Source organism: Podarcis bocagei (genome assembly GCF_964188305.1).
Source record: "Podarcis bocagei genome assembly, chromosome: W".
Taxonomy (NCBI): Eukaryota; Metazoa; Chordata; class Lepidosauria; order Squamata; family Lacertidae; genus Podarcis; species Podarcis bocagei.
Window position 1 is genome coordinate 88,734,959 of NC_138131.1, and position 19,556 is coordinate 88,754,514.

A 19,556-nucleotide genomic window follows, 5' to 3' on the forward strand; every position below is an offset into this window, starting at 1 on the left:
GCGCAGTTTACTTTGCTACTGTTTACTTTGCTAAGGAAGCCTGCCACTTAAAGAACTATGCCAAGGAAGCCAACGACAAACTGTTTGGTGTTGATGGGTCACTATTGGAGAGGTAGCTCAAAGCTTAGGTGGTGTACCCCCAGATTTTTGAAGAACAATTCAGTGGTGCATCCCGGGGTATCAGCCCACGTGTAGTTCAGATTCTGCAGTTTGATTGCACCCACATGGCAGAAAATGCATCGTGCTCTGTGTCAGAGCTGGCCCACACCTCCTCGCAGGCATGTCTTAAGCTTTAAGACCATGGGCCTCCAACCATTTGGGGCCATATGACCAAGTAAGGCAACTGTCCAACTGCAGCAGCCCCATTTCCTTTGTAAAAGACGATGAGGAAACAAGAAGGTGAAGAAATAAGAAAGCACAGATTTTTGAAGAACAATTCAGTGGTGCATCCCGGGGTATCAGCCCATGTGTAGTTCAGAATCTGCAGTTTGATTGCACCCAAATGGCAAAAAATGCAGAGTGCTCTGTCTTGGAGCTGGAAAATCAATAAAAATTTTTGGAAACCCCGCAGAAAAATTGAAAATCTCATTTTCTTTAGGAAAACAAGGAGAACAGGGGATTAACCTCATGCTCTGAAAAGGCTGCAAAACAAAGATCATGCATAAATTGTGCCTAAGGAAGGTTCTAAACAGCTGAGGGGTGTAGGTTGGTCCTGCTGCTAGTACCCTTCTGGCTTTTAAGAGCTGCAAAACTGCCGCAACAACCGCAACAAACGAGGGTTGTTTAAAAGATAGGGAATATAGAATGCAAAATGGTTGACAATTCAGACTGCCTGCTCTGGTCCAGTCCTGTACTGACAGTACCTTCCCAGAGTATGATATTGTGATGTTTCCTACATCTCAGCCGTTCAAACAGTGGCTTGGGTGGGTGGCACCAGTCGCAGATAAAGTGCCTTTGCCCGTGCAAGTGGGAGTTGGCCCCCTTCACACCTTTTGGACTTGGGAGCTTTCAGTGTGTCATTGTCCGCCTAGTCATAGGAGGAAGGATGGAGGGAGTATTAAGGTTCTTCTTGCCCTCTGATGGTCAGATGACTTTCTGTTGAAATTTAGACTTTCAACCCACTTGAAATATACTCAGAGTCGAGAGTGGATTTCATGCTCTTTATTCAGCTCATGGTGGTGAGGAGGGAATGGAAGTCCCCTCAAAGTATCTGCTTTATATACATTATTTACACAATGGGCTGCACGTGATTGGCTAATTCCGGAATTCTCCTGTAGGCCAGTCAGGTTCTGGATTCACTTCTATCTGGAGCTGGATTGGGTGGCTCCTGCCAACCAATCATACTGCTGCATTGTTCTAGGACCAATCAGACTGCTGCATTTTGGAGCCTATTGTTCTAGGACCAATCAGACTGCTGCATTCTGAATCCTATTGTTCTAGGACCAATCAGACTGCTGCATTTTGGATCCTATTGTTCTAGGACCAATCAGAATGCTGCAGTTTGGATCCTATTCAACTCAGTACATAACCACAGTTCAAGAAGGACACTGACAAACTGGAACGTGTCCAGAGGAGGGCAACCAAAATGGTCAAAGGCCTGGAAACGATGCCTTATGAGGAACGGCTAAGGGAGCTGGGCATGTTTAGCCTGGAGAAGAGGAGGTTAAGGGGTGATATGATAGCCATGTTCAAATATATAAAAGGATGTCACATAGAGGAGGGAGAAAGGTTGTTTTCTGCTGCTCCAGAGAAGCGGACACGGGGCAATGGATCCAAACTATAAGAAAGACGATTCCACCTAAACATTAGGAAGAACTTCCTGACAGTAAGAGCTGTTTGACAGTGGAATTTGCTGCCAAGGAGTGTGGTGGAGTCTCCTTCTTTGGAGGTCTTTAAGCAGAGGCTTGACAACCATATGTCAGGAGTGCTCTGATGGTGTTTCCTGCTTGGCAGGGGGTTGGACTCGATGGCCCTTGTTGTCTCTTCCAACTCTATAATTCTATGATTCTCTAACACCCCTCCCCTCTAAGTTCCAGTCCTGCCCGGGAGGTTGCATTCATAGTCCTCAAGGTACGCCGGCGGCCTACGTGTGCGTTGCGGCCTGGGGTGTTCCCTGGTCCGGGGTTCAGGTTCTGGCTTGTGTTCCAAGGATGCTGGCTGTGATGGGGCCGTTTGGTCTGGCGCAACCAGCTCGCTCAGCCGTGGTTCTGGTTCCGGTGTCCTTTCGGCCTCACGTGTCCTCTCTGTATTTACTGATTCTGCCTCTCCTGCTGGCCCCTCCTGTTCTATGGGCCTCACTGCCCCACTGTTCCCTTGGGACTCCTCTGACCTGTCCTCCTCCTGGTTTTCTCCCGGGAATCGTCGCCGTATCTGGTCGCAGTGGCGGCGGCAGCATTGCCCCCCATCCGTTAGCACCTCGTACGACACGGGGCCAGCGACCCTGGTGACTGTGGCGGGTACCCATGCTGGGCCTGCCCCAAAATTCTTTGCGTACACTGGGTCCTGGGCCACGAAGGTCTGGGGGTTCCTGCCTTCCCCCACCACTACCTCATCCTGAGCTCTATCGGGGAGATGGCGGTCCAATCTGATTGCAAGGCGCCGACCCATTAGTAGTTCAGCGGGGCTCCGGCCAGTCGTTGAGCTGGGGGTGCTGTGCTGTGCTAGAAGGAATGTGGCAAGGCAGTACTCCCAGTCCCCTTGCGTCATGTGGCGAAGGGTGTCCTTGGTGGTCCGCACCATGCGTTCTGCTTGGCCATTGGTGGCAGGGTGGAACGGCGCCGAACGGATGTGGCGGATGGCGTTCTGTGCTGTGAAGGTTTGGCATTCTCCTGACGTAAATGCGGTCCTGTTGTCTGAGACGAGAGTGTCAGGGAGCCCGTGGGTTGCAAACAGCCTGCGTAGTACCCGGATGGCTGCGGACGTGGAAGTGGAAGGGGCCAGCGAAGTCCACATGCAGGCGTGACCATGGTGCTCGGGCGGACTCCCAGGACTGGACTGGGGCCCTTGGGGGATCTGGGTGGGATTCTTGGCAGGCCTGGCAGTGTTTGACCCAGGCCTCTATCTCTCCGTCGATCCCCGGCCACCACACATAACTCCTGGCAAGGGCCTTCATTCTCACTACCCCTGGGTGTGTCTCATGTAGGGCTCTGAGGACCCTTTTTCGGAGGGGCTGGGGAACAACGACCCTGCTTCCCCATAACAGGCACCCCTTGTGGGTCAACAGTTCATGTTTGTGGGTTGTGTAGCCGGCGAATTCTGGCCCAGGGCTGCTGCTGGGCCATCCCCTCCACACCCAGTCCAGGACCCGGGAGATGACCCTATCTTTCTTGGAATGGTGTGCAACTTCTTGTGCCTGAATGGGGCGGTCGGGAAGTAGCTCCAGGCTCATAACCTCTTGTGCAGGTGCTGGGTCGGGGCCTGTTTCCGGTAGTGGTAGCCTGCTGAGGGCGTCAGCATGACCCATCGCCTTCCCAGGGCGGTGAATCAGTGCATACTGGTAGCTGGCAAGGAAAATTGACCACCTGAGGACGCGAGGAGACAGCACTTGGGGGGGTCTGATTTTTGGGGGTAAACAAGCCAAGCAACGGCTTGTGGTCAGTCACCACGGTAAAGGGCCGCCCGTACAAGAAATCATGGAATTTTTTTACTCCCTTCACGATTGCCAGACCCTCCTTGTCGATTTGTGCGTAGTTCCGCTCGGTTGCGTTGAGTGTCTGGGAAAAGTATGCCACCGGTACCTCTCTTCCATCCGGGAGTTGGTGTCCCAGGACAGCGCCGATGCCATGGGGCGAGGCGTCGCATGCTAGCACCACCGGCAGCCTCTCGTCGAAGTGTGCCAAGACCGCGTTTGAGACAAGCAAGTCCTTGACTGCCTGGAATGCGGCCTCCTGGCGCTGGCCCCACACCCAAGGGGCCCGCTTGTCCAGGAGTCTGTGTAGGGGCTCCGCTACCGCCGCCTTGTGGGGAAGGAAGGAATGGTAAAAGTTCAATAGTCCCAAGAAGGCCTGAAGTTCAGTCTTGCTCTTGGGCGCTGGGGCATCACAAATGGCCCATACCTTGTCCCCAGTTGGGTGGACCCCTTCTGCGTCCACCATAAATCCCAGAAAGTCCACCTGAGGTACTCCTAGTAGACATTTTTCCCGCTTCACCTTGAGACCCGCCGTCTGGAAACGCTGCAGAACGGTGCGGAGGCGGTCCTCAAACTCCTCTGGTGTGGGCCCAGCAATCAACACATCATCGAAGAAGGGGGTGACGCCAGGAATCCCTTTAAGGAGAGAGTCCATTAGATTCTGGAATATTCCTGATGCCACGCTGACACCGAATTGCAGCCGCTTTACCCTGAACGCTCCTCTGTGCATCACAGTCTGTGCCTCTGCTGTGGCAGCTGTTGATATGCTTGGGCCAAGTCCAGCTTGCCAAAAAAAATTGACCCAGCCAGGGTGGCAAGGACATGGCTGACCACTGGCACTGGGTATGCGTGGGCCGTGAGGGCCTTGTTTATGGTACATTTGTAGTCTGCGCAGATGCGGACCGAACCATTAGGCTTGACGGGTGTGAGGATTTGGGTTTCCCAGGGGGCATTAGGCACCGGCTCCAGCACTCCTTGCTCCACGAGCCGGTCCAATTCCTTGTCTATATGAGGTTTCAAGGCAAACGGGACCCGGCGGGCCTTGAGCCTGCCAGGGCGTACTGCGTGGTCAAGCTGTAGAGCAATGGGGGGGCGTATACTATCCCAATTTCCCATCGAAACCCCCCGGAAATTCCTTGCATATGGCGTCCACGTCCACTTGAAGCCTGCAGACTTATCCAGTATCCTGTGAATCCCAACACTCCTCCTTAAGTCAAAGGCTTGAGACCCAATAATTCTCTTAAGTCTCGAAATTTAGGTGCATCCAAACATGGGGTGTGCTGAAATTGCATGACCCCAGGGAATTTTGGGGGGGCCCTTCAACATTTTGGGGGCCCTCAGCCCATGTCCCACTAGACGGCATGAGCACAACATGGGGTGTGCTGAAATTGCATGACCCCAGGGAATTTTGAGGGGGACCCTTCAACATTTTGGGGGCCCTCAGCCCATGTCCCTCTAGACGGCATGAGCACAACATGGGGTGTGCTGAAATTGCATAACCCCAGGGAATTTTGAGGGGAGCCCTTCAACATTTTGGGACCCCTCAGCCCATGCCCCCCTAGATGGCACAAGAACATCATGTGGTGTGCTGAAATTGCATGACATGACCCTAGGGAATTTTGAGGGGGACCCTTCAACATTTTGGGGGCCCTCAGCCCATGTCCCCCTAGACGGCATGAGCACAACATGGGGTGTGCTGAAATTGCATGACCCCAGGGAATTTTGGGGGGCGCTTCAACATTTTGGGACCCCTCAGCCCATGCCCCCCTAGATGGCACAAGAACACCATGTGGTGTGCTGAAACTGCATGACCACAGGAAATTTGAGGGGGCCCTTCAACATATTGGGGGCCCTCAGCCCATGTCCCCTTAGATGGCATGTGCTGACATCACACCGCTCCAGGGCATTTTGAGGGGGGCACCCCCTTGAAAATTTGGAGTCCTTGGCCTCCCCATCCTGTATATGTCACAAGCACACCATGGGGGTGTGCTGACATTGTGTGATCCCAGGGAATTTTGAGGGGGCCCACGCCTATTGAAAATTTTGGGAGTACCTTGATCCCCTAGATATCTCAAGCACACCATAGGGAGTGTTAAAGTCTCACTGTCCCAGGGAATTTTGAAGGGGCCCACCCCTTCTTTAAAATTTCGGGGGTCCTCAGTCCTTTGCCACTATAGGCTGTGCAGTCATGCCACAGGGTGTGCTGATGTCAGGCCTCTGGATTTCCCTCTTGCATAGATGCTGTATTGGGTCCCTGGACAGCAGGTGGAGGATATCTGCAGGATTAGGAGCAACCGAGGAAAGACACAGTTGTTGAAAATTAGGCTTCGGGGTACTTACAGAGGAGAAGGAAGGGGTGAGGCATACAGAACTTGGCTGGGAGTGGGATTTGTGGGGCTGGCAGGGTGAGGTTTGGGGCTGGGGCTGGGGCTGGGGCTGGGGCTGCAGCAAGAAACTGCTAGGGTGTTTTCCTTGGGGGAACAGTTTGCGACAGAACACTGGGGAAAGAGTTTGTGGTGTAAAAATCCTTTTTTAAAAAAGTTTGTATTTATTGATTGATACTTATTCTAAGACAGACAGAAATAATATTCATTATAAATATATATTTTATAATATACTGAGTTAAAACAGCTACTTAAGCTAAGAAAGAGCAGAAAGAAAGTCAGAAGGAAGAAAATACAAGAAAAAGAGAAAACAAAAGTAGAAGACAAAGGGAAAGAAAGAAAACAACTAAAGGGAGAGACTAGAATAAAAGGACTTCTGGGTCTCAGTAGCTACGTATGATACTGGTTTATAGAAAATAGAATGTTAAAGAGAGTATTTTTTTTTCATTCTTCAAATTCAGATACTGCAAGTTCATTTTCTCTTTCACACAAAAGGTCCATAGGAAACTTCCAATCCTTAACAAATGCTAGTAATGATTTTTCTCTAATTAAACATGTTAGCTTAGCCATCTAAGGCAATGTGGGGTAAAACTCCTGTGGTTGTAGATATTTTTATTTTATTTTTTGCAGCAAGGGGAGGGCTGGGAGCAAGGTCATTGAGGCTTTTCCCAGTCCATGAAATTCAGAAGCATTATAAACAAACATTACAATTCAACTTTAGCTTAAACACATTCCTACTTTCATCTCGGGTTTCCCCCACCTTAAAAAAGAAAGAAAAAAAGCTTTCAGACTACCCAAAGAGGATTAGCAATGAGATTGTAAACTTGAGGACGGGAACTATCTTTTTTGTTTGTGTGTGTGTGGGGGGGGAATTATTTACTTAGACATAATATTTGTACCTACTTAACATTTGGTTTATCAGTTTTCCTACTACATAAAAACCAAATATTAATACAACTTTTATAGTAGCAAAAAGCAAAGGCAGCTTTGCATAGCCTATTGCGTTTAGGCGTTATTCAAGCTTAAGCTTTAGGCCCGGACCCAAAATTTCAAAGCCAATGTTTCCAAAAGATTGTGCTGTTTTAATATTAAGTGTGAAAACATTTAAACAATCGTCACTTACAGTTCCCATAGTTGTTTGCTAATAGTAATGGAGAATCTGTGACTCTTTTGGATGCTATTGGGACTCCAGCTGGAAGAGAAGCTGGAAAAGGAATACCGTATTTTTCGCTCTATAACACGCACCAGACCATAACACGCACGTAGTTTTTAGAGGAGGAAAACAAGAAAAAAAAATATTCCAAATGAAACAGTGGATGTATGATTTTTGTGGTTCATGCTGTGGCCACAGACATGTGATCTGACAGTGAGTTTGGAGTAGCCCATTGCAAAAATCCTGAGGATCCATGTGGATCCATGCTTTGTAACCATGTTTTTGCACCACTGCGACCCTAGGCAACAGTGGGTGCGTGATTTTTTGGGTGCAGGCTGTAGCCATGGACATGCTATGTTATCTGATGGTGAACTTGGGGTGACCCAGTGCAAAAATCCTGAGGATCCATGTGGATCCGTGCTTTGTCACCACGTTTTAAATGGGGTGGGAAGGAAAAACACAGAAGGGACAAGGAGCACAAGAGGGGTGTGCGGAGAAGCAGCTGGCTAAGAATGCAGGGGAGGGGGTTTAACGGGGTGGGGGGAGGAAAGGAAAGCAAAAGCCCCCCCCAAGCCAGCCCCCCCTCCCTCTCTCCCACCTGCATGTTTTTCGGCTGCCTGCGAGTCCCTAGAGCACGGAGAGGAGGAGGTGGTGGGCTGGAGCCTGCACGCAGTGTGACTCGGAAAGAATTAGAAGGAAGGACTCGATCCTTTCCTTAACCCTCTGCTTGCCAGGAGGGCAGGGGATTCCCTTCTCTTTGTTGAGTTTGAGCAAACGCAGCAACAGAAGCAGGTGGGCAGTAGGACCCTGAGGCAGAATGCAGGAAAGCAGCAGCTTCCGCCTTCCCTCCGCCCGCCCGCCCGCCCGATCTTATTTTTGCCTGATTTTTGCCTATTTTTGCCCCTGCGCTCCGGCGAGTCAGCTCCAGGGACCACACATTCGCTCAATAACACGCACAGACATTTCCCCTTACTTTTTAGGAGAAAAAATCTGCATGTTATAGAGCGAAATTTACGGTAGCTGGGGAAAGACACAGCTGTTGATAATGAGGCTTCAGCGTTCTTAGAGGAGAAAGGGGCGAGGCAGAAAGGCTTTTGATTTTCTTTCACCCATAGAAGCCCAGCTAATACATTTATATATATTAGAAAATTTCAGTACTTCCTAATCCATGAAATTCAGAAGCTTTATAACGAAACATTGCAGTACACCTTTAGCTTAAACACATTCCTGCTTTTCTCTCTGGTACTGAATGTGGGAAACACCCTATGTGCTTTACAGGCATTTCACACAACCTTGCCATTACTTGATAAGTGTAATTGCGTGTCAAGGTCCCCAAGCCACCCCTCAAATAACTCACAACACACACATAATTTTTGTTTAAGGTTTTTGGCATAATTTTGGCCACAACTTTATTAACATACATGATTGTTAGTGGTTGCTTAGGCATTGGTTAAGACTATCTTTTTTTTTTAATATAAAATATTTTATTAAGTTTTAAAACACACAATAAAGAGCAAACACACAAAATCCCCTCACCAAACAGAATAACAAACAAAACACCAAATGCAAGAACACCAACAAACACTATAGATAGAAAAAAGAAAAAAGAAAAAGAAAAACATAACTATTCAAAAACTTTTTTATATAACTAACTGGACTTCCTCACATCTCCCTTACCCTGCGTTCTTTATAATAGAAAATACCAGCAAATTGTTACCTTATTTCATATCTTATTTTGTACTTTTCAAACGTTATATTTTTTAATTTTAAAGTAGTTTTTGTCAGTTATTTGTACCTTAAATTAAACATTGTATTACTTTAAACTTCGACCTTATCTTACTTATAACTTAATTTCTATATCTCACAATCAAATTACTGGAGCCATATTTTTCTAGACCATGCAATTTCTTAACATTCATATAACTTATATTGTTTTTGTAAGTAGTCTTTAAATTTTTTCCAGTCCTCTTCCGTTGTTTCTTCTCCCAACTCTCAGATACTGCCAGTCATTTCAGCCAGTTCCATATAGTCAGTTGCGTCTGCCACTCTTCCAGTGTGGGCAAATCTTGTGCCTTCCAATGTTTTGCAATAAGTATTCTTGCTGCTGTAGTCGTGTACATAAAAAAGGTTCTGTCCTTTTTTAGCACTTTCTGGCCGACTATGTCCAAAAGGAAGGCCTCTGGTTTCTTGGTAAAGGTATATTTAAATACCTTTTTTAGCTCATTGTAGATCATTTCCCAGAAGGCCTTCACTTTTGGACAAGTCCACCAGAGGTGAAAAAATGTCCCTTCAGCCTCCTTACATTTCCAGCATTTATTATCAGACAGGTGATATATCTTTGCAAGCTTGACTGGGGTCATGTACCACCTATATATCATTTTCATAATGTTTTCCTTCAAGGCATTACATGCCGTGAATTTCATTCCGGTGGTCCATAACCTTTCCCAGTCCTCAAACATAATGTTATGCCCAATATCCTGTGCCCATTTTATCACGGCTGATTTGACTGTCTCATCCTGAGTGTTCCATTTAAGCAGCAAGTTATACATTCTTGAAAGTACCTTAGTCTTTGGTTCTAACAATTCTGTCTCTAACTTCGATTTTTCCACCTGGAATCCTATCTTTTTATCCAATTTAAATACCTCTTGAATTTGAGCGTAGTGTAACCAATCTCGCACCTTATTCTTTAATTTTTCCAAACTCTGCAACCTCCAATTATCTCCGATTTTTTCTATTATTTCCCAATATTTCGGCCAACCGGCCTCCATATTGAGTCTTTTTCGGGCCTTCGCCTCCATTGGTGATAACCATTCTCGGGGTCTTGTTTTCTAATAAGTCTTTATATTTTGTCCAGACAATAAATATTGCTTTTCTGACAATATGGTTTTTGAATCCTTTGTGAACCTTTACCTTGTCGTACCACAAATATGCATGCCATCCAAAAGCATTATTAAACCCTTCCAGATCTAGGACATCAGTGTTCTCTAACAGTAACCAATCCTTCATCCAGCAGAAGGCTGCGGCTTCATAATATAACCTTAAGTCCGGCAGGGCAAATCCCCCTCTTTCCTTTGCATCAGTTAAAATCTTGAATTTTATTCTGGGCTTTTTGCCCTGCCAGACAAACTTAGAAATATCTTTCTGCCACTTTCCAAAACACTCCACTCTGTCCACAATCTGTAGGGTTTGAAACAAAAACAACATCTTTGGCAATACATTCATCTTTATAGCTGCAATTCGACCCAACAAGGAAAGTTTCAATCTTGACCAAGTTTCTAGATCCTTTTTAATTTCTAGCCAACATTTTTCATAATTGTCTTTAACTAAGTTCAGGTTTTTAGCAGTCAAATTTACCCCTAGGTATTTCACCTTCTTTACAATTTTTAGGTCTGTCTCTTTCTGAAACCTTTCTGATTCCTCAGTTGTCAATTTCCCCCCCAAAACCTTGGTTTTTTGCTTGTTCAGTTTAAACCCCGCCACACGACCAAACTCATGAATTAATTCTAAAACTCTTTTCGTGCTAGATTCTGGCTCCTGTAATGTTAAAACCAAGTCATCTGCAAAAGCTTTCAGTTTGTATTGTTTCACTCCGACCTGTATTCCTTGCACCAACCGGTCCTCCCTAATCATGTTCAAAAACACCTCCAGGACTGAGATAAATAACAAAGGGGATATGGGGCAACCTTGTTGTGTTCCTTTTTCAATTTTAAACTCTTCTGTCACCACATTGTTAACTATCAGTTTAGCTTTTTGCTCTGAGTAAATTGCCTCTGTTCCATTTTCAAACCCCCGTCCCACTCCCATCCCTTCAAGGTTTTTCTTCATGAATTTCCAAGAAATGTTGTCAAAGGCCTTCTCTGCATCAATAAAAATTAGCACTGCTTTTGTATTTATGTTGGTTTGCAAAAGTTCCAAAATGTCAATAATGTTCCTAGTGTTATCAAACAAATGTCTACCTGGGAGAAAGCCTGCCTGGTCTTTATGAATTACTTCATTTAACACTTTTTTGAGTCTATTTGCCAAGATATCTGCAAAAATTTTGTAATCCACATTTAGGAGTGAGATGGGACGGTAGTTCTTAAGTTGAGTCTTTTCAGTTTCCAATTTAGGTTTCAATGTGATGAAAGCTTCTTTCCACGATTCCGGCGCCTTCTTCCCCTCCATGATCTGATTACAAACCTCCAATAGTGGTTGTATCAAAAAATCTTTCAATGTTTTATAATACTTGGAGGTAAGACCATCTGGCCCTGGAGATTTGCCTAGTTGCATATTCTGAATGGCACCCTCAATTTCATGTTATGTTATCTTATAGTTCAGGATTGTTCTCTTTTCCTGAGATAATTTCGGTAACCCATTAATTTTTATGAATTGGTCTATCTCCGTCTCATTTTGCGGCCCTTGCGTATAAAGTTGTTTGAAGTATCTCTGGAAGCACTTTCTAATTTCCTCTGGTTTCTGGATATTTCTCCCTTCAATCTCTAGGTTTGTAACCGTATTCAATTTTTGTCTCTTCTTCAACTGCCATGCTAGCAGTTTCCCACACTTATTCGCTGATTCAAATGATTTTTGTTTCATTTGTTTAATTTTCCACTCAACTTCTTGATTTATCAATTTAGCATATTGTGCTTGGTGGAATTTGATTTCTCCCAGAACCTCCTGTGATTTTGGTTTTGATCTCAATTTTTTCTCACCATCTCTTATCTTCTCTAAGATCTTATCCTTTTTTTCATTCCAAAGTCTTTTCTTTATCGTGTTCTGTTGTATCAAAAACCCTCTCATAACAGCTTTACTTGCGTCCCAGATTACTCTTTTTTCCACCGTGGTATTCAAATTTATTTCAAAGTAGTCTTTCAAAGTTTTTTGGGCCTTCTTCACAATCTCCTGATCTCTTAATAGGGTGTCATTCATTTTCCATCTGAAGGAACCGATTGGAGTAAGTCTCATTTCCACTTTCATAGCGTTATGGTCGGAGCAGGTTTTGGGGCAGATTTCCACTTTTCTGGTCTTAGGTGCCAGCCCTCTAGTTATCCATATTTGGTCGATTCTTGTCCAAGACAGATGAGCTTCAGAAAAGAATGTTCCTTCTTTACCTAGGGGGTTCTTTGTCCTCCAAATGTCAATCAAGTCCATACTGTCAATTATTTCAAAAAAGGTTTTAGGTAGTCTGCCGTCTTTTGTTAAGTTTTGATTTTGTGACTTGTCCATATTTGTGGAGACCACCCCATTCATAACTCCCATCATAATGATGTTGGTATAGTCCAAATAGTCCAGCATTGTCTCATGCAGTTTCTTATAGAATTCTGATTTCCCATCATTCGGTGCATAGATTCCTAAAATTAAAAACTTTTCTCCTTGAGTCTGTATCTCAATAGCCAAAATTCTTCCTTGCTCATCTTTAAATAAAAATTTTGGTGACAGGCTCTCCTTTGCATAAATCACCACTCCTCTTTTCTTAACTCTCTCCGATGAGATAAATTCTTGGCCTAATCTTTTATTGATTAACACTTTCCTATGGAGCCTAGTCACATGCGTTTCCTGCAAGCAAATAATGTCCAATTGTTCTTTTTGCAATATGTGAAATATTCTTCTTCTTTTTTCCGGGGAATTCCCGCCATTAATGTTCCAACTAAGAAGCTGCAGAGTCATCCTGGATCAATCTGTTATTCCTTTGGTGGTGGCGTCTCTTCCTTTGAATCCTCTGGTCCCGAGGGTGCAGGTGTAGGTGCAGGTACCGGCAGAGGTGGTGGCCAGGATGCTATTGCTCCTTTCTGAAGGTCCTCTTTGTGGTCGTTCAAAAACTTTTGTTGGTCTTCTGCTGTCTTAATTTTAACTTTCTTTCCTTTGAAGTTGAAGGATAATCCTTGAGGAAATTCCCACCTAAAGGGAATTGAGTTGCCTTTCAGTAGTTTTGTTAATTCCGTATATGTAGCTCTAAGGTCCAAGAGTTGTTTCAGAATATCTTTGTAAGTTTCTGCTCTGTTGCCTTGAATGTCAAGTGATTTTCCAAAATGAAGGCCTAGTATTTTATCTCTCTCTTGCTTGGATCTCAAAATGATCAAACAGTCTCTGGATCTGTCCTTCCTCACCACTCTTCCCAATCTAAAAGCACTTACAATTTTAAAATCCTTATCTTCTTCTATCCCCCAGAACTTTGAGAATTCCGATGTCAAATAGCCGATCAAATCTCCCTGTTCAAGTTCTGGGATTGCTCTCAATCTAAGGTTGTTTTCCCTATTTCTCAGTTCAACCATAGACAGGTAGGCCTGCTGTTCACCAATCTGTTTGTGCAAGGGCTTTACCTCCACCTTTATTGCCTCAACCTTCTGATTGGCTTCCACGGCTTTTTGGTTAGCTTCCTCAGCCAATTTGCGATTTTCTGCAGTTGCTTCCTGGAGATTCCCAATTGCTTGTGTATGTTGAGCAACTTGGTCAGTCAGTTTGCTTATAGTGGCTGTGGCTTGGTCAATTTTGGACGAATGCTCATCCGCCTTCTTATTTAAAATTTCCAATTGTCCCAAAATTTGATCTAAGACTGCTGCAGATCCTCCTGAAGCCATATCCTCTAATGGTGTTTGCTCAGCTACCCCTTCTTGTGTCCCTAAAACAGCTCGGACAGATGATCTGCGTGGCGGAGAAGTCAAGGTTGTTTGTACCAGTTGTTTAGCTTTCGTTTTCGCCAATCTTGCTTTCCCTGTGCCACTCATTCCAATCCTGTCTACGTGCAGCATTGGTTAAGACTATCTGCCCCCCCCGCCCCCCGCCTGGGGACAGAACTTACTTCCGGATTCCACCGAAAGCCAGTAAGGGAAAACAATATTGGGGAGAAATGGAGCTGAGCGACAGGCCCTCACTTCTCCCCGCATGCTCCCTAGGGCTTGCCGGTCCTAGCCCCATTCCAGGGATTCGGACGAAAACATGGCAAGCCCCTGGGTTCCTCTAACGGAATTCCCTAAGCATCAGGTCACCACTAGATCTTGACAATTTCCTGCAATGATCGATGCTTAGAAGGCCTATGATTCAGTTCCAGGAGATATTGGTGACAGGCGCTGTAAGGCAAATACTGCTTCAGCCTACCAAGAAATTCCTCTTGAAAGAAATGTGTCTCTCACCTGAGGGATAATTACCTCCTGTACCTGGAAATGCTTCATTTCAAATTACTGTGGACTTGACTGTTCACATAATTTCACTCTCTGTGCTTATGTGCACATTCCACATGTACTAATCCAGGGATTCAAAGGTGAAAAGTAGGCGAATAGGTAAGCAGTGGCGGCGGTGGGGGGAGAATGGTGGGGCCAGAATGCACAAACTTTTCAAGGCTAACTTGACTGAAGCTGCATAGGCAGACCAAGCAGCTACTCACAGGCAGGAGAAGGGATGGCGGGCACAATTCAAGAGGCAGCTGCTATTCTGTAATCAGCTTTTTGCCAAATTGCAGTCAAATTCCTCGGATGTGGAACCTACATCCCATGCCTCCTGTGGCTGCTCAAGACGGCCACTTGCAGTCCCATAACAACCCAGCGGTGGCCAGTGGCGGCCCCTTCGGTATCGGAGGGACTGATCCCCCTGCCTAGAAATATTGAGGGGGCTGAAGCCCCATATACCCGTTACCCCTGCTTTCTTGTATCTTTTGGTTTAGAAAGGGGTCCTTACTGTCACAGTTGCTTCTCTCATAGGAGATAGATGGTGAAGACTCCACCTGTTCTGATTCTCTCATGTCCCACTCGGCTACCTATGGTGTGTGCCTCCTGCAGCTGTAGGTGACTGTCATTTGCAGCCCCATAACTACAACCTGGTGATGGGGGATAGTGGGGGGGGGGTGGGCTGAGCCCCCATGGTCAGGATTTAATCCAGCTGGGAATGGATTTAATAATCTTGTGTTTTCCGAGAATGCATGTATCTGCCCCACCAGTTTGCCTGAGATGGGTGGGAGGAGTTATTAACATTCCAAATTCTCCTTCATCTTTCACTCACTGGCCCATCTGTGTGGTCAAATTACTCAATGTGACCTAGATGTGTTCATCCACACCTGTCGTACGTCCCGCTCAGGTACCTACGCCCGGCGCCAAATGAATTGTTTGGTCCCATAGGCTGCATTAAGATGGGGTGAAAAACTAAGGATTTTGCTCTAGTTTGAGTTGCCAATCATTCTGGTTCCTTCGTCTTGGTTAAAAGTTGTTTATTTGTTTGGAAACCTGTTATGATACCCTGCAGAATGCAAATGGATTAAATCAAATTTTCCCCTCCCCTCTCCTCTCCTCCATCTTCGCCTCCCCTGCCAGGCGTGGCCATTCATATTTCTCGCATGTCCCTCGTGGCTAACAGGGCCCTTGGCCTCCCACGGCTGCTGGGGACAGTCATTTGTGGCCACAGCAACAGCCTGGTGGTGGGGGATGGCGGTCCCCTCAATACTGGGGGGACTGAGCACCCTTCCTAGAAATATTGAGGGGGCTAAAGCCCTGGGTATCTACGAGGTCTGCCCTGCCTTGTACCTGCAGTCAGTCATTCCGGCCAACTGAGGCAACAAGTCCTCAGTAGAGAATCAGCTCTGCTGGGATCATTAGAATTCTGCAAATAGCAGGGGCATCAGTGCCTTGGTACTTCATCCTCTGTTGGGTTCCTCATCGTCTTTTACAAAGGAAATGGGGCTGCTGCAGTTGGACAGTCGCTTAAGACATGCCTGCAAGGAGGTGTGGGCCAGCTCTGACACAGAGCACTCTGCACCCAAAATGGCAGGAAATGCAATCAAACTTCCGAATCTGAACTACACACAGGCTAACACCAGGCAGGCCCCAGAAGAAGGATCTTTCTTGTATCTTTTACTTTAAAACATATTAAAAGGACATTAAAACATGGGCATTAAAACTCTGGGCGGCTTCCAACAAAATCTTAAAATACAATAGTTCGTCAAACATTAAAAGCTTCCCTAAATTTAATGTTTTCCCTTGCTGGTTTGTTGCATTGAATTTGATTCAGAGCAATGGGCCTGTTGTGACATATTATCAGATAACATTGGACAACATTGCTTTTCACATATTTCTGTTCCCTCATTAAAATGGAAGCAAAGAACTAAAGGACTCCTGGATGGTTAAATCTAATAAAATTTGACTATGTTTCTAATAAAATGCGACTTCGATTTCTTGTCCACGAAGAACACTGGGCTCCCCCCTGCCGCCTTGGATTCCCTGATGAATCCTCTCTTTAGATTTTTCTCGATAAAGTCCTTCAGGTCCTTGATCTCTCTCTCCGACATGGAATAGAGCTTGCCCACCGGCAGCGTGGCCCCCGGGATCCGGTTGATCTGGAAATCATACGGTTGATGCGGTGGCAACGTGTCAGCCTCCCTCTCGCTGAACACCTCCTGTAGGTCCCGATAATATGGAGGAATTTCGGTCGTCCCTGCTTTGCATGCTGCTGCCATCCCGGCCTCCAACTGTCGAGGTAGCTCTAGGCCCAGGCAGTTCTCCATGCAGTGCGCCGACCCAAAAATGACTGGCAGAATCCGGGAGTTGGGAGAAGAAACAACGGAAGAGGACTGGAAAAAATTTAAAGACTACTTACAAAAAAAATATAAGTTATATGGATGTTAAGAAATTGCATGGTCTAGAAAAATATGGCTCCAGTAATTTGATTGTGAGATATAGAAACTAAGTTATAAGTAAGATAAGGTCGAAGTTTAAAGTAATACAATGTTTAATTTAAGGTACAAATAACTGACAAAAACTACTTTAAAATTAAAAATATAACGTTTGAAAATTGGCAGGAAAACTGGCTTTCAGGTGGAAAAATCAAAATTAGAGACTGAACTGTTAGAACCCAATACTAAGAACTTGTCAAGAATGTATAATTTGCTGCTGAAATGGAATACACAAGATGAAACAGTAAAATCGGTTATGATTAAGTGGGCACAGGATATTGGCCATGTCAGGGGTTCAGAGACAGAGGCACAGGTGAGGGAGGAGACGGAGAGCGACGTGGAAGAATCCCAGGACAGTGAGGAAGAGGATGACAATGACTTGAGATCTTCCATGAGTCTCTCAAGTGAATCGGAGGATTCTCAGGAGGGGGCGCCCCTAGTCAGGACAAGGGGGGTCACAGGGGGGACCTGCCAGGAGCAGGGAAGCAGCAGGGAAATCCCGAGTGGGAGTGGGAGATCGGGGCCGGCTTCCCAGCAGGAACGGAGGGAAGAGAGGGGAGTTCCCAGTGTGACACACGGAGCGGAGCAGGAAAGAGACAGGGGAAGGAGATCGGGGCAGGACGTCCTGCCGGAAGAGGCGGAGAGTAGTACAGGGAGTAGTGTAAGTGTCAAGAGGAAGGTCAGGGGTAGCGAACGCGCGCCAAGTTCAAATGTGGAGGCGCGCGGAAATGGAGAAAGCCCGGAGGAGGAGCCTAGCCCCAAAGCACGAAGGAGGGGGGAACAGGCATCTGAGGAATCCGCTTCAGGAGAGAGCAGGAGGGAAGGAACCCAGGGGGGCAGAAAGACCCTGCGGAAAAGGAAAGACAGGAAGAGGTGGTCTAGCACAAGCCTCTTAAGTTGGTGTAGAGGCGGGACCGACTCAGAGGGGACTTCAAATGTCTGACGTTAGAGACGCGGGGCTGCGCGTCTCGGTTGTGGAACCAATAATGAACTGCAATAAACATCCTTGTATATAAGAAGAGCTTGGCGTTGGTCTTTTGTGAGCTGAGACCTGAGGCAGCCTCTGACAGGCCATAATATTATGTTTGCTGACTGGGAATGGTTGTGGAACACCGGTATTAAATTCACGGCATGTAATGCCTTAAAGGAAAATATTATGAAAATGATTTACAGGTGGTACATGACCCCAGTCAAGCTAGCAAAAATCTACCATTTGCCTGATAATAAGTGTTGGAAATGTAAAGAAACTGAAGGTACTTTCTATCACCTTTGGTGGACATGCCCGAAGATTAAGGCTTTCTGGGAAATGATATATAATGAAATGAAAAAGGTACTTAAATGTACTTTCCTTAAGAAACCAGAGGCCTTTCTCCTGGGCATTGTCGGCCAATTGGTGTCAAAGAAAGACAGAACTTTCTTTATGTATGCTACAACAGCAGCAAGAATACTCATCGCAAAGTATTGGAAGACACAAGATCTACCCACCTTGGAAGTATGGCAGATGAAAGTGATGGACTATATGACATTAGCCGAGATGACTGGCAGAATCCGCGACCAGGGAATGGAGACGGCGGAGGAAGAATGGAAGAAATTTAAAATCTACCTTAAGGAATATTATAAACTTGATGAATGTTAGAATGTCGAGGTTTTGATTAAGAAAGGGTTACAGCGATTTAAGACTAGACTGAAGGAAAGATTAAGAGGACAGAGGTTTGACAGAAATATTTAGAGTTGCTAAAAACTTTCGGCCATTGGGATTCAGAAAGGGGAGGTATGGGGGAGTCTGAGAAACAAGGTTTATGAAAAAAAAAAGGATATGATACTATACGTGTTTGTATGTTTTTTATATGTTTGTATTGTTTTAAAAAAATTTGTAAAACCAATAAAAACAATTATATAAAAAATAAAAAAAATAATTTAAGGTACAAACAACTGACAAAAACTACTTTAAAATTAAAAATATAACGTTTGAAAAGTACAAAATAAGATATGAAATAAGGTAACAATTTGCTGGTATTTTCTATTATAAAGAACGCAGGGTAAGGGAGATGTGAGGAAGTCCAGTTAGTTATATAAAAAAGTTTTTGAATAGTTATGTTTTTCTTTTTCTTTTTTCTTTTTTCTATCTATAGTGTTTGTTGGTGTTCTTGCATTTGGTGTTTTGTTTGTTATTCTGTTTGGTGAGGGGATTTTGTGTGTTTACTCTTTATTGTGTGTTTTAAAACTTAATAAAATAGTTTATATTTAAAAAAAAAAGATAGTCTTAACCAATGCCTAAGCAACCACTAACAATCATGTATGTTAATAAAGTTGTGGCCCAAATTACGCCAAAAACCTTAAACAAAAATTATGTGTGTGTTGTGAGTTATTTGAGGGGTGGCTTGGGGACCTTGACACGCAATTACACTTATCAAGTAATGGCAAGGTTGTGCGAAATGCCTGTAAAGCACATAGGGTGTTTCCCACATTCAGTACCAGAGAGAAAAGCAGGAATGTGTTTAAGCTAAAGGTGTACTGCGATTTTTCGTTATAAAGCTTCTGAATTTCATGGATTAGGAAGTACTGAAATTTTCTAATATATATAAATGTATTAGCTGGGCTTCTATGGGTGAAAGAAAATCAAAAGCCTTTCTGCCTCGCCCCTTTCTCCTCTAAGAACGCTGAAGCCTCATTATCAACAGCTGTGTCTTTCCCCAGCTACCGTAAATTTCGCTGTATAACACGCAGATTTTTTCTCCTAAAAAGTAAGGGGAAATG